This window comes from Anser brachyrhynchus (assembly GCF_964034855.1).
Source record: "Anser brachyrhynchus genome assembly, chromosome: 4".
NCBI lineage: Eukaryota > Metazoa > Chordata > Aves > Anseriformes > Anatidae > Anser > Anser brachyrhynchus.
In genome coordinates, this window is record NC_137698.1 from 9531789 (window position 1) to 9548484 (window position 16696).

Below are 16696 nucleotides of genomic sequence, written 5' to 3' on the forward strand. Positions count from 1 at the left end.
TAACAAGTTGTTTTTTTCTTTTCCTCTGGCCCAATTCAGTCAAAATGTTTTCTCTAACAACTTATGGAAAAACCCTAAAAGTCACAGCTTTTGCTGTCAAAGTCAAGGCGGTGACAGCGCACAGACATTTTTTTGTTGTACTGTTATCTTCTATACTGAAGTTTTCCATTTCTGGTCAAAGGTGACTTGTTTCTGTAAATGGAAACAACAGAAACATTTTCACACTAAGTGCTTTAAAACAAAACCCTTTTGCGTAAAAAGCAGTCCCGAAGAATTTCATCCTGGAAGGTTAATGCATCAATGTGTCAATGCTGACAAGGGCTCTTGATAATGAGGTTAAAATAAAGAAAAACAAACTTCCCTAATTCAAAGATGGTTTCAAAAAGAGACATGCAGAACAAGGAAGTCCTTATAGGTCTTTGGTTTCTATGTAGGAACTTCTAAGAACGGCAAGAATATACTTGGATGTAACGTAACCATGAGCATCACGTCCTTGAAGAGACAGAGGTACAACTGTTAATATCCAGAAGGAATACAATATTTGGCAACAGCTGTGCTACCGCTTGGACATCCCAGCCCAGAACACTTAGCAGAAAATGCTCTGCTCTGTTAAGTGTCGGCTCCAGGGAATCCAACACACCACCTAACACAAGTACCACCACCCTTAGAGACACTGTGAAACATCGGCCCTGCGTGTGCTGTGCAGTGTGCTCAAGAGTAATGGTCTGCCACTTTCTAAATACAGCACATTGCAGAGTACGGAAATGAAAGCCTGTTTGAAGTGACCTTCCTGAGCTATGCCCTGGCAAACCAAATCTCACTGTTCAGACACCAGTTCTAGCTCTGCAGGTCCTTCTTTGCCACCTATTCCCACCAGCAAACTCTCAAACTTTCCAATGGGAACTACAATCCAGTTCCTATTAAAATTAAGGGTATGACATAAGCAGTAAATTTAAGAAACTACCAAGATGTACTGTGAAGAAAAGACTAACATGTAACAATTTCTTCAGCTATTTTAGGCCTAATAATTCTGTGTTTTGAGTTGTTGAGTTGGTCTTCGCAAAAAGTCCTACAATAAAGGTGGACCTAGAATAAAATAGCATTTAAATAATAAGCTCAATTAAAACGTTACTTAGAGTCTTCAGTCTCAAGTACCATCAAGACTCAGTGAGACAAATACAAAAATGTTTGAATATTACCACAGAAAGCAGAAACACCAGTGTGCAGTAATTGAACTAAATGCATCATAATCATTTTATCCTGAAGTGAGAAGAAACTTGGATTTCATCACTACTCCCAAAATAAGCCATCGCTAATACATTCTGTATGACAGTGGATGACCCTAGTCAGTCCATTCCAGGTGAGATGCCTGATTTGAGGTCTAGAGCAGAAATGAAGGTGGAGGTAGCCAAGAAGTAGATAGGTTCTTGGCCTTTCCCTCGGTGCTGGTCGGTAGAGCTGCAGCAATATCCATCAAAGATATATAATCCAAGCACCAAAGCATTTTGCTCCCACACTCCTTAAAAAGTGGGTCTGCTGTCTGCAGATTTCAGAAGACCAGAAGTAGGAAGAAGGAAATTTTGACATGTCCTGTCTGGAAGCAGGAGGGAGACCATAAAAAAAAAAACATTTTTATTTCTCATATCCGGGACAACAGCCTCTCTCATTTTATTGCTGCAGCTATCCCACGTTACAAACTATTCTGTGATATTGAATTTTTTTGAGTTTAGGAAACTGTAAGTCCCTGTCAGAACAACCACCATTACCACTATACTCTAGATAGAGGCCTAGACACAACCGCCTCTCCCAGGCGGACAGTTTTAATGCACACTGGGACAAGACTGACCTACAAGTCAGGTAATCTGTCTACAGCAGCAGACACACAGAGCTACAGACAGGTCTCTTCAAGGACCAAGGCTTTTTTTAAATCCATCTCCTTCACTTCCTCCATCTCTTTGATGCCTCCTCTGCCAAGACACATTAGTGGCAATGTCACTGGTGCATGACCTCAACGTCCATGATTTTGTGTAAATGCCACGGCCATTAAACTCCTGTCTCCTTTCTTGCTCTTACTGTAGACTCCCTGCCAGCAGTGAGGAAAGCCATTTTGCCCCTTTGCATTTTGAGATTTTCAGTTAAGATTAATGCCATATCTACAATCCTCTGTATTTACATACACAGACTCATGCATAAGTGCAATAAATCTCAAACCGTATCTGCAGGACTGTTAATATAGAATATATACTGATTAGATGAGGCAGCTCTGTGTCTTTTTCTTCTTTTTGATAAATTTGCTAGCACGTAAATACACATTTCAGCTACACTGACATTGAAAGTAACGTCGCTGATACTTAAATTTACGATTTTTTTCCAGAAGAAACAAAAGGAAGGTCTACTCAAAGTCCTGTTCTTCCATTCACTACACCATCTCTGGTCTATAGTCTCTGTCATGGACTGATTTCCACTTCTGAGCCTTTCTTGTTGTAATACCATGAGTTCCTGTAATCCCTATCCCATCTCATACAGAAGGCATCAGGGCTCACTTACCTTCATCAGCAAAACAGGTATTATTGAAAATCCAGCACGTCACTAGAAATAAAAATAAAATAAAATAAAAATCCTACTAGGAAATGATTTAAGATGAAACCCGCCTCCAGACATTAAACAAGGTGCCTACCTGTGCTGACAACTACTTCAGTATTTAGCACGAAGTCTGCTCTTCACAACAATTTGTGAACATAATGGTGCTCCTCGTACAATCCAAACCCTGAAGAAAAAGCAGCATGTTTTCTGACTTGGGTCTATATATTACCAGCTTTTTGGACTTCTCTTTCTTAAGGTCACTAAAAAGCAGGAAAAGTCATGAACTGTGCAAGCACCAAAACTATTGTTGATTTAGCTGAGTTGCACATGGCTGCATTTCAGGTCTGCTGGAGCAAGCTTACAGAAATCATAAAAGGTGGAAGGAAGTTATTAGCCTCGTTTTAGAGAGGGAAGAACAGGATATACAAATGGAAAGACTTGCTGAATACTGCAAAGGAAGTTGGTATGGGACTCAGGTGTCTGAGCTTTTGTGACCACCTGGTGTCCTCCTTCCCTTTCCAACAAGCATAAGCAAGAGCAGCTACTTCAAGAGCTTCCGTGAGTGCTGCATTTCTCACAGAAACCAAAACACAAAGGTATATATTGCCTAAGAATGAGAAAAAAGCTTAGTTTCCTCTAGAAATAAGTTCTCAAGAAAGCTTTGAAATGAGTTAAACATCTTCCCAACCACAGTGAAGATGGCATAGCCAGAAATAAAAGCAGATATCAGCTCTAGGTGATTTCAGGGGTAGATACTCTTCCCCAAGCTCAAAGCTACAAAGGAATAAGAGAAGCAGACAGAATAAGGTGTTAAAACAGCAGACTAAAAGGAGAGGTTTTTTTTAAGAGATGCAGTTTATTATGTAGGGCTACTTCAAAGACCATTTCAGGTATATCTGAAACAGGGTTCACATATCTTCTAAATAATTTAAATATATATATTTTTTTAAAATCATGAATTTATGCATAAATGTTGCTGAAAAAACGTATTAGAGCTCTAAACAGGTCAAATAGTACACATTAAAGTGTTAGGAGTGCCTACCTGTGTGTGCATGTACACATTTTGATTTAAAATTCATTTTAATTAAAAAAGCATATAATAAATAATTCTCATTGATAAATTTAAGCGTACCTTTACTGATCATTTCTTCTGGCAACTGCAATTTTGAGCTCTCCATCTGACTGTCCAGCTCAGCAGAAGGCAGGCCTATAGGACAAACAAAACAAAACTGTTCTGCTTTTTCAGAAAAGCAATGTGATGTTAGTCTGTCAACCAAGCTTTTCTAATATTAAGTTCAAGAATTATGGTTACATAGAATAACAGGTTAATAGTATTAAATAAATTTCCCAGTTCTCTTCTTCTTCTTAAACTTTTCCCAAAGCTCCCTTTCTTATTGCCATATGATACAAGAAAACAACAACAACAACAACCACCTATGTGTTTCCTTGGCAGAGGAACATTTTGGCAGCAAAGAACATGTCTTTGAGGTTTATACTTTAGCATCAGCTCTATTTCTATCCAAACTAATTTCCAGCTGCAAAGAAAGGAGTAGAAACCCTGTGAGAAACCAAAAATTCAGTGATGGAGCAAATCCACTTCTCTCTCACTTGCACCATTAGTCAAAAACTTGTATCATCAGCATTTAAGAATGGACCAGAACTGTTCATTTTTATAACTAGCATACAAGAAAAATTCACCATAAACTCCACAGGAACCAAAGCTACCTGTGCATAATGCAGATTGCTAGACAGACAGCAAAGGTTTGCAGGGTCTCAGGTATGTTTAACATTGTAGTATTTGTCTGACTACCCCATTAAGATCAGTATTATAGCTCTGTCAGAAACCAGCAGCCAATGCCAAGAAATGCATTATAGCATTAATATAGTTTCGTAAACGAAGGAGGGAAAAAATCCTGACCTTAACTGGCAAGATGTGCCATGACTTTTTTGTTATTAATAAAACAAAAATTAAATTAATTAAAATGTCCCTACACCCATCTCAATCTAGTAAAGCCAAATGATGGCAAATTCAGATTTGGTACAAGATAGAGGAGAAACGTTAAGCCATTTTTTCAGCAAAACCAGTTCATGTAAATATGGTGTTTTCCTCCTGTTATCTTTTCCTCTGTCCATCAGCACCTGAGTAACAAATCACTTTCCTTACCTCATGGAACCAAATCCTACTGTTATACCACAACCTTCATTTGGGCTCATATATTTGCTTTATGTCAGTGAGAACAGAAGTCAGGCTACAGCATTGATCTTCACACCTGCATTCAGAACAAAGACTTGGTCTATTTTCACATTGCCGAAGAGATCTATTTCTGAACAGAAATCACTGTTAGCCCTTCCTTCAAGGGCATTGGCATTTCTTTTTTTCTAACTTTCTCTCTGCTCACTTTTTTCAACACCTAAACTGTCAAACAGAACTTCAGCCCATCACCAGTGAGATCTGCTCAGATCAGGTTTCATACAGAGAGTGCAATCTAACAGCCAGTGGCCCAAGAGGGAAGGGTTTGAGTGGCCTGGCACTAGAGAATAAAAGTAATCCATTAAGCTGAAAAAAATGGCTGCGCTAATCTTGCCTCTGCCTCCAGTTTTCCCTTTCTTATCTTACATGGCTCTCATCTCTGTACTTTCTCACCATTAAGCAATTCTCTCAGAAGTCCAAGCCAAGGTTTTGCAGCTGTGCCATATCAAAGCTAGCTCTTGGACCACGGACGACTGAATACTTCCGAGGAGGGTCACAGCTCTAGAATCAAGGCTACATGTAACTGGAAATATTTAAAGTTCCCAATGAAACTGGCAGAAGAGTTAGTTTTTGAAGAGCTAGACAGAAAATAAATAAATAAATAAATAAAAATGGCTAGCAGGTAGAAAAAGGGGAGGTAGAAATTGGCTGGATTGGTGGGCCAGAGACAGAAGTGAATACACACAGACACACAAAACATAAAAAAAGTAGAACACAAAACAACCTGTGCAACCTGACAAGGGCAAAGAAACTGAGGTGAACAGCCATTTGGAGAAGAACCTGAGAGGTAACAGAGAACATGGTCAAGCACAGGTGAAGATATTTAAATATGATGTAACCTCTTTGTAAGTCTTTTATTGCTGCTCTTCAAAAAGCAGCCATCTCAAACGTGAATCTCCCAAAAGGGTCTTATTTACAAGGCCTTATAATGGAAAGGCAGAAACAAACAAACAAACCCCTCTCTCTCCCTTAGTGAATAACTACGTAGGGATTTGAAATACTCCTATATATTTGTTTGTAAGGTCTTTTTCCCTTGGCCAAATAGCACATAATGATCACAGAGATGGTGGCTGAGAATGTAGTCTGGTATGAACAAAATTCTGTTTACATCAAAATAAATAAATAAATAAATGAGAGTTTCAACAATTACAAGATCTGATGAAAGGAGGCTTGACCAGAATATTCCAGGCTCTCTAGTTGCCAGCATCACCAGACGATGAAGAAACGTATTCTTGCACTGACAGTCTGCTGATCCTGCCTGGGTCCTGCAGGAGCATCTGGCAATGGGAATGCCTCTCACAATACAGGGAGGCAATAGCACCTGATGGCATCACCAGGTCCTCCTGAGTTGGCTGTGCAACACGAGCTGCACACGCTTTTGCTCCTGTTTCACCACATATCCAGGTCTCCTTTTTAATGTATACTCACACACCATAACCTGCAGGGCAGGGACGTGATGCCCTTGAAAGTCTGTTTCCACCATCTGCTCCTGGCTGCAGGTTGTGGTTACTTCCTTCCATTCCTGGAAGCTCTTCCTGCTGGCAAAGAAAGTGTGGTCAGAAAGGGCTGCTCAAGTGACCAGCGTATGACTTCCCATCAGGGTACTCACCCTGGCAAGCTTCAGTCTCTCAATAACTGTAAAGCATCTTCTAGTGCTGATTAGCTGCTGTGAGATGTTTCACACTATGTAGATAGTACTGATGTGCCCCCAAAGCTTCTTTTCTGCACCAAGTGGTATGGGAAACACATGCCCTGGCGCTTGGAAAGCCTAACCCATGAGTCACCTGGCTTGACTTTGAATGCTGGAGAAAAGAATAAAAGGAAAACCACCAAGTTTATTCAATAAAGTCAAGGTTTAAACTTGGGATTAGAGAGCATGAAACAAAGAAAAACACAGACATGACACCGCTTAGGGTAAACCTAATGTCAGTCTGGTCTTCTAGCTTGACCAGGGATTTCTCCAAAGCATATCTTGGCCAGGGAAACCAGGCTGGTGACTCACATGCCATATCCAGCATCTTGTCATTCCTGCCAGAGCTAACTTGCATCTCTGTTCACCCTCACTGTTCACCCTCAGAGCCCAGACAGCAGTCCCCAGACCCATTTCACTCCCAGGCACTGTCTTTCAAAGCTGAAGTTTCAGTGTAACAGGCATCTCCACCCCAACTGCCTCTGGCCTGCATTGCCTGAGGTGAAGCTGCAGCTCTGTTTTCTCCGTGCTTTTTGTTTCTTTCACTTCAGACCTCCCTGATCCTGTTTTTGTCTAACAGGAACATAGGTTGCATGTTCCAGGTACACAGCATGGCACCATGAAAAATAACACAACTGCAATTTTACCCTTGGACCAACTTACTATTTCATGTTAGTGGCCTTGTTGAAGGCTTTACATTTCCAGGAACATCATAACACTTTACAAACTATACACATCAATCAAAGGATTAACTACATAAACATCCTGTTAAACTTGCTGTCACTATTTCACCACCCTCTGATGATAACCACATAACTTATTGCTAATACTAATCATTAGTCTTGACAGATTTGGCACATATAATGGTATCTACAACCCCTTCCCTGCACAAGCATTTCCACACCTCTGACCACCACTGCCTCTGTGGCACCTGGAGAACTTCCTGCTTTCTCCACAGGGTTTCTTAACTCTTTCATCTGATCTCACAACGGTTCTACATCCACCTAATTGAAGAGGTCACAGCTACAGAGGAAAAATAAACACAGGTTGATAGCATAGGAATGCCTCTGGACATGGTATTTCCTAGTGACGTCATGCATCTCATGAAAAGACTGTGGGCAAAATGAATCTTATGCAGATTTTAAATGAAGAAACAAAGGCAAGAGGAGTTGAAGAAGACATCTTTTTGATTTTTCCCTGTGGTGGAAAAACTGGTTTGTGAAAAGAGCAAAGTACTAAATCACAAATCTGAAAATACAGAATAGTTTTTCAGTTTTCAAAATTTACTTTGATGACTATAAAGTATTTTTTGCTTACAAGTGGTAACTCCACACACTTAACACACATGCTGCTACAAATATGTCTGCCAAAAATATTTGACTTAAGTTATCAGAAGCAGGTTCCTTAGCAAACTTAGTCTAGGGTTTAGAGTTAGTTCTGAAAACTACATTTTTTTTTTTACTGTGTATTTTTACTGACAAATCAATTCCTTGGATAACAGATGTTTAAAAAAGCACTGCTAAACTTTCACTGGATTGGAGAAAGAGGTATTGGTAGTTATATTAAAGAGAAGTATAAGGGCAGAATTCCTGAATGCAAGAATGTTAACCAGTGCATGCCCTTCACATTTTATGAAAAGCAAAAGATTCACAAAAAGAAACCATTATTTCCCGGCTATGACCTTACTGCATAGATTTATCTTGTATCATTTTTAAGACTCAAACTCATTTTGGTAAAGAGCAAAAAAAAAAAAAAAAAGAAGCATCCATATATGTACTTTTAATATTAATATTAAAAAAAATTGTTATGTCTTTAGGGTATTAACAGTGTATTAACCCCCCCCCCCCCCCCCCCCATTTCTTGAAACATGATATATATTAACTAACACAGATTTGCACAACACTTTAAAACCTCTGGATTCTTGCATGGTTTATAGAACAAAGGAAGTCTGTTAACAAAGCTAATGCTGTTCTGTTTGTAAGGTCAAGCATGAAATAATATTACATTCATAAAATGGTATTATATTCACCTACTACTTTGCACTCACCCATAGCTCAAAATGGGATAATGAAGTAGCATGACTTATCTAAACATAATGGAACTGTGGTGGCTTCACCTGACAATCAATTGTTGAAATTTACTTAACTTGTGAAAAGGGAAGAGGGAATGAGTTATGGAGACACCACTTGCTTCTCCCATTGCAAGGTGTCTGCCACGTTATTCCATTTAAAATAGTGCTACTACCTGGGAGGGACTTTTCACAAAAGAATTGACACATTACACATCACCTCGTCTGCCCTTCAAAAGGCCAAACCAGATGCCAGGAATTCTAGCTAAGCAAACAGACTGCTGCAGCCAAGAAACTATGGTCACATTGGAGTGTTAATGGCATGTTCTTGTCCATCAATAGCAAAATCTCCTCCAGCCCGATGTTAAAAGCCCGTGGGTAGACTCACTATATGTTTTTTATATATAAAGTGTATTAACATGCTAGAAATTATTTACATTGCTTAATTTTTGCAGACATATTTGACTGTGCTAATATTTTTTTCCTCAATCTTCCCTGCTTAAGAAGTATCTTAAGCTGTCTTCCAAAACTTATTCACTCACATTTTCTATACTTAATGTATTGTTGGTTTTTCCATTTCCTAACCTAGCAAAAAATTAAAAAACACTGCTTCTTAGCTATAACTTAGAAAGTCAGTAATACAATGGAAAAAAAAAATCAGTGTGATATTGTAGAAATATATTAACATTCAATATTATCAACAATATTAATAATATTGAATATTGCTAACATTATTATTAATAATATCATATCTTATTAATAATATTATTAATAATATGTAAGTTTTGTTAAAAAGAAAAGCTCTGTAAAGGACTAAATACACCTTCAATATGTTACATAGAACTACTCAAGAGCTCTTTATTGTGGTTACTTCAAATAGGAATCCATTCTCTGCTTTTTTTCCAGGGAAACACATTTTACTGAAAAAAATGTTATAATTCAGAATATTTTAAGAGAAACTATGTTTCATTTTAAAGTGGCTCGTGTAGAAATCAGTATATTTCATTTTTCTGAACTGACTCATGTTTTACTTTCTGGCAGTTAACAAAAACAACAACAAAAGATATGACCACTCCCTTTGCCTCAGAGGAATGTATTGGCTTCCATTCTCGTCCAGGGAGAATATTATAAATTTATCTCTGGCTGAACCGCTTGGTGTGTGGGAGTCACATAAGCAGGTGATTCACAGGAAAGTTATTTTGGTAAAGGAAGAACACCTATAATTTTTTTCTTTAAAGAAAAAAGAACACTTTTCCCCTTGCCCACCCCTCCAGGATGCTCAAAATGGGAAAATCTGGATAAATACTGAAGTTACAAGGTGCTTTGGGATATTTCAGTAATTCAAATCATATTCAATGTATGAATTTTGACATATTTGCATATCCTGTTGAGATTGAACATGTTTCTATGCTTGTAAATTCTTGATTTTTCAGGACTTTGATTCCTGGGGAAAGCAAAACAAAACAACACCTTTAAATATGAGCTTTTCAAATCAGCAAAGCTCAGCATTCAAATACCAGACTGTTTTTGTGCAGGGCAATTCCAAATCCTCTTTAGCTCTCACAATAGCCCTTTCAGAGAGATTTATATAGAGTGCATCAGGTGAGTGTAATTATTGTTCTGCTAGGAATTCCCCTATTAACACTTTTGGCTCATGCTTCAAGGAAAAGAAAGTTTTCCTATCCAGGCTACTCCTCAGTGATACAACTGCAGCTTCCTGTAGATGAGATTTTTGCGTATCACTCTATAAATTTAAGAAATCTTAATTTCACAATTACATCCTGATTGTGCAAACACAAGTCCATGTGGGCACCAGGTGGATGCAAAACAGTTCCCATCAGGTAAAGAAGCTGCTTTGCCACCTGAAACTCATCTTTCCCAGGTCTCCGTCTTCATGGAAAGCACCATGGTGAAAACAAAACAAGACTGCACCCTAGAGAAAAAGCAGTCGAGCATCTTGAATTCCTTTGGCCTTGTTATGCTTCAAAAGGATTTATAACCTAAAAAATTCAAGAGTCTATTGATACCTAATGTTCTTTTACACATTAATGTTCAGTTTGCTTTTCCCCAGTATTTCCCTGTTTTTATAAAGTACTCTGATGTGTTTGCCCATAGGGATGCGATGAATTCCCCATTCCATCTCAGTAATGAACTTATTTCTGTGAACAGAAAGTGCCCAGTGAAGGTTTTTTGCAGTCCCATTTTTCCCATGTTATAAACAGGCTGTGTCTGTACTGCACCAAAAACCCTTAAAGACTTAGCTGCTGATGGACTATTACCAAGTAAAACCTGTCAATGGTTTTCTCTGACAGCTAAACTAATGTCTTTTAACCAGCAGCTGCTGAGCTCTAACAAGCATAAAATTACATTGATCTTAATCAGATCAGACACCAGCTTCACTCCACTCCATCTCAAAGACTATCTGATTTCATGCTTCATTATAAAAATCAATTAATCGTTTCATTGCCTGGTCATTTTGTGTGTTATTTATAAAACGTATTGGTTGATATTCTAAAGATTGCAGGCAGTCAGGATATTTTGTCTGGGAACCCCAAAGAGTATGTATGGAAAAACAGGATTATAAAAGACAGGATTATAAAAAACAGGATTATAAAAACAATGTTATAAATGAGTTTACCTGATCATCCAAAATGGCGTGATCAATTGTACCAGCCACGGGGCATTTCCTGCATGCCTAAAAGCCCTGCTTTCCTATGAACATCCTGGTCTTTTTATTAAAAAAAAAAAAAAAAAAAGAGAGAGAGAGAGAAGTGTCATTTGCAAATCCATCCCCAGTGTCACCTTTTGCAAGTGCGCTCACACTTCCCAAAGAGCTCGACCTCCATAGAGCTGACAGCCGAAACATCTTCAGTGCAGTGAGTTGGTTTAGAAGCTGAAATTAAGCATGAAACACTAAGTTAATTAGTGCAGACAAATAACTAGTGACTACACTATGCCAGACGTGGAGTATTTAAACCACAATGTTTTGTTGCTTTGAAATAATTATTTCATTTTCCGAGCAACTTGGAAATTTGAGTGGATGTTTACGGAAAACTGGATCATTCACTCAAGCATGAGTTTCCAAATGAAGTTTATTTTTAAAGGAAGTTATTTATAGTTTACTCTATCGGGTTTTTCATTTACATCTAGATTCAGCAAAGCACTTAAGCATGACGCATTTGAGCTCAAGATGCACTTCCATGAATATAAAACTAGAAACATTCGTTTCAGACAAACATGATTCTAACATTAGCAAGAAGGGAAAGAATTTGTTAAGCTTAAGCCCTGAAAAAGATATGCATATATCTTTTCTACTACAGACAGTCACTGATGTCTGGAAAATTTTATTTCTATTCTTATTTTTTGTTCCAGTTGTCATGCATGTGTTCCAAAGAACACTTGGCATTAGCTTTCCCGAATAAGTGTTCCCATAACACTCGATTTTTACCGTGATCTCAATTATACAGTGTAGTTTTATCCACTATTTCTTAAATTTACTCTGTTAATCTGTTATTCTGACAATCTGTTGTACACTCTTCCTCTGTGACTTACAAATATTCTTCAGAAGTAGAACAATGACATTACGTTAACCCTGGCCTACTTTTAAGGTATTAATAATGTTATATAATATAATTTATATTTATTGCTGCTCTTCTGAAACCATTCCTCATTCATACTGAAGCTGTACAGGTCGTGGTCAGAGCTTTGGTTCATCCAGTGCGGTATCCTCCTCTTAACAATAACCACCACTAATTGTTTCAAAGGACATGCACCGGGACTTATTAAGAGGAGCTATAGAAAAGCTTATTCCTGACAGAACAAATTTTCAGCCAATTAAAAGTTGATTGGGGTCTCCTCTCACATTTTTTACTTAATTTAGTCAATACCATGGCAGCGACTAATAGCTGGATAATCTGTAAAATCATGTACCCTGTTTTGGAGTCCTAAAGCCTAGGTTTTTGGAGACCTAAAACCCAGGTTTTAGCCAAGTGACAGGATGGCTTTCAGTGAGCAATGTAACGTTCTTCCAGAGCATAAGCATTCAAGGGGGAAATACCAATCTCAAACCAACTTACAGCATCTTACATTTTAGGTGTTCCTCTGTCTTTTACATAGAAGTGGCTGAAGTCCGCAGCATTTCAGGTTCCCCACTCCAGGTGGGTCTGTTGGTCATGGTCCCACTTCTGTCTGTTCCTGGAAAGTGACCCTCACACAAATTTTATATTTCTTGAAGCTTCTTCACTACTACTCTGTCCTATCCCAGCACAAAGTCTAACAGCTGTATTTACCTGCATTGCCTCAGTACTGGGAAATCACCTTTATCAAACTTGTCAAACTAGTGAAAACCCAAAGTGTATGAGTTGAGGTCACATGAGGAGGATCATGTCTTGTGGCAGATATGTCCTTGAGAATTGGATGAGCACAATGCAGTGCTTGGTAGTTACTTAAGAACCTGCCTTGAAAGGACACACTCCACCAGCACAAGTAGGGCCTCAGATCCTGCTCTGCACAGGACATCACATTTTCAGCATGTTGCGTAAAGCCCTACCTATCCCCATGGGCTCCCAGAGTAGGAGAGCAGCAAAACTTTTGTGCTATAAGCATAGTAAATGCCAGATGAAAAACGTCAGAAAGTAGTCTGAAGGAGGAAGCCTTACTCTGAACACCTGACACTAGATAAGCGCATCTGACAAGTCTTTATCTATTACTCTTCTGTAATGAGGGTGTGAATTTTTCCTTGACTCTGTAAGAATTAGGTAAAATACATGTTCAGGCAAATCTACTTACAACAGCACTTTTATCAGCTTTCATTAGTTAGTTGACTGTATATAGTACTTATGAACTGAGAATTACATTTCCTCATATATGTCATCCATGAGAGCATGAAACTTTTTTTCCAAGCTTCTGCCTTCACTATTTCAGAATCCAAGGGTGACTGGGGACTTGCTAAATATTCCCCCCATCATGTGACTAGGAAGACAGTCCCCAGATTTAAAGAAAAGACCGCTTGGAGAAAGACTGTTCCCTACAGGGAAAAAAAAAAAAAAGAGAGAAAAGAACAGAAAAGAAAAATGCTATGGATCATAATGACAGCAGTTTTGTTATCTACGATTTGTCTTTTCTACTCAGTATATAAAAAATGAACATCACCATTTGGCCGCTGCAGGGGTGCCACTTAGGAGTGAGTGGTTCTAAGCCTAACTAAATCATGAACAGACCAAGCCAGGTTGTTTTCAAGTTACTGCCACATAGGTTGCAGAAGTCCTTTGCTTACTGCTGAGAACTCTCATCAAGTCCTAAGGAAATCATGTAACACCTTCCTGGAGTAAGTCCTAAATTCGCATAATGAACTTGGGTATCGAAACTTTTCATAGGGTATAGCACAAGTCCATAAAATATTTGGGGTTTTCACTTGGCCTGGGGGAAAGGGGTTGGACCAGATGATCTCAAGACAGTGACTATATCTTCAACACCATAATCTGTAGCAGCAATGCTAAGCAATCGTACCATTACCATTGCATTCTTGCACATATAGCATCCATTTTTGCATCATCTGCAGTTTTCATTGGTCTACAAATAACTGCGAATAGTTCCTATTGATTAGCTCCTAGTTGGTGGATAATGTGAAGAAATGAGGTCAAAGATAGCTTCAGCAATGGAACAAACATGTCATCTGCAGCATTAGGGGTCGGCTACAGTGTTTGCAACCAAAGTCATAAAAAGGGCAAATCTTTCCAGCATCTCAATGTGCTAACAGAGATTATGTTTACATTGTCTTTGATTGCTTTTTGGTTCAATTCTCTACATAAGCATAGAAAGACCTATGTAAAATAAAACTTGTGAGAAAATATAAACAGTGCTAAACTTAGAGGATGTATGCCAACTTTTTTCTCTTTTTTTTTTTTTGTTCTCTGAAGAATGCACATAGACGTTATTCCTGAGCCACTGAGTAACTAAATCTATACATATACCTTTGTAGGTGAGAATTCTTCCTTGCTTTCAAACACTAAAGTGTAAATATAGCCACTCCCAGATAAATTCCTATTGTACTTTCACAGCAGGACACTTCACTGGGTCTCACGCAGTGTCCTTGAAGCCCTTCTTCTTCACAGTACAGCGAAAAGTTTTTATGCCTTGATTTCTATCAGAAGATGACTGATTCATCTCAGATTGGAAAGAGAGGTGCCACTGTTCAGCTTCTACTGGGGATAGAAGTCTCCCCAGACAACTCAGAAAAGAGGAATCCTTACCTCTGTAAATGGATTTTTGCCTGTGGACTCCTTGCATTTCCTTTTGTGGCCAGAATTGTCCTCACTCATGGTCAGAGTCATCAATATTGTCATCAACAGCTTCCTTATTTAAAGAAGCTGATTGTTCATTTAAACATACAATTTTAATATCAGTTAATTTAGCTCAACAGCTCTCAAAAGTTTATAAAATATTATATCAACTCTCAAGAACACACAAAGCTACTTGCATTTCTTTCAATACTATAGTAAAAAAAAATCAGAAAAAAAATCTTCAATGATTTTACTGTTTCTTTAGTAGAAAAAACAAAAGTATAGTACTGAAAGCCTGTACAATGACAGAGCTTGACTAAAAGAAAACAGGCATTTAATAAGTTTAGTGACATTTTACTCTAAGTGGCAATCTTGAAGAAGAAAGCACTCTGTAGGAAGAATTTCAGTATGGAAGAAGAGACAGATGCAGCATGCTGAACATATTCTACAATGTTTTCCTATTGCGTGAAGACAGGAAATCCATTTGTTTGGGTTATGCGTTGCGTGGTGAGAAGCAGATCATGTTTACCACTTAAAGAGACTTTATGCTCTTCACACACATCACAGAAGGAAATGATACGGTATTGTCTCATGTCAGGAGATGCAGTGATTGGGATGGCTTGGGTGTCTTCTCCCAGACTCCAGAGGTTACCTGCATAAGCAAAACTCCCCCAGTCACTCATTCAGGCAGGTCAGGAGATGGGTAAAGAAGTGAGAAAGCTGCCTGCAGGCAAGTTGTTGGACTGATAGAATAATATTTAGGGTTGGACAAATACCTCTGTTTTGTCCTCAGGCATGCAACCCGTCTGGTGCAACCCAGGTCTGATGTTCAGCCCCACCCTACCAAGACAGTCATCTCTTCCAAGCCCCATGTTGCAACCTGCTTCCCTCTCTTCCTGATGCTGTCTGAATCAGTAGAAACAAAAGGGTGCATTGTCTGAACTAGTGAGTGGTTTCATCATGGTTTCCAGAAAAAAAATGAGCACCTAAAAAAAAAAACCAGGAAGATATGTTAACTTGTCTCAGTTTCAGTCCCCTGCAGAAGTGCAGTGATTATTTAGTGTAGGGCGAGATTAGGGGAACCTCTACTACTCATGGGCTGTTGCATATTCACGTATTGATGCTTAGCATAAAACAGTGTTGTGTGTCAAACCTTGTGCCATCCAGTAAGACATTTCCAAATAGGTTAGAACTCCACAAGAAATTTCAGGTAAAAAATTATCTCAGTTATCAAAACAGCAAAGAAGCCACCGTGGAGACAAAAGACAATTTACACAGGTACTTAACGCTCTTGGAAAGATCTATTTTAGCTAAGAAAAACACACTTACAGATAAAGATGTTGCGAAAGCCTTAAGATTACAGCAAATATTTTGAGTAAGACATCAAAATAGTTGCAGTCCAAGCAATTTATGTTTTCCTACAATTTTATGAGAGTGGGTGTAATGGTCCAAAATATGTATGAGTGAATCAAATGTTTTACATCAACTTTCAAGTATTTTTCCTTCCCCCAGTTGACAATGACAAAAATACGAATGTCTATAACTCTGCAGATCTTAGTATTTTCACATGGTGCATTTTTTTTCTTCCTGTTTAACAAAGGTTTCTCAGACATCAATCCCACCCAAATCTTACTAGAAATATTTCTGATGAAGTGCCGTGTTGCCCTTGGCTAACCCTCTAAGTGGTGAATATCATTAATAGTCTTAATGATAAGACTCCCAGCTCAAGCAGCAAAAGCAGTCAGTGAGCTTCTGTGCAAACACCACTTCAGTTTGCCACTTTCTGTACTTAAGAATCACACAAAAAAAATAGAGCTATACAT

The 16696-nt window shown here is 38.5% G+C and overlaps 1 protein-coding gene across 2 annotated transcripts in view; it reads right to left on the reverse strand.

Annotated features, from left to right (window-relative positions):
- The window catches only part of LOC308195179 (melanopsin-like), an 80276-nt gene that overhangs the window by 46113 nt on the left and 17467 nt on the right, over positions 1-16696 (reverse strand). Inside the window, exons 6-11 of one of the 2 annotated variants that reach the window (XM_080592171.1) lie at positions 15650-15859; positions 11231-15525; positions 4748-6372; positions 3716-3790; positions 2678-2767; positions 2548-2589 (exon numbers count right to left, since the gene is read on the reverse strand). The gene's annotated coding sequence lies outside the window, so the exon portion shown is untranslated. Of the gene's footprint in view, positions 1-2547; positions 2590-2677; positions 2768-3715; positions 3791-4747; positions 6609-11230; positions 15526-15649; positions 15860-16696 lie in introns of those variants that run through there. The other variant, XM_080592172.1, reaches the window with a different exon arrangement.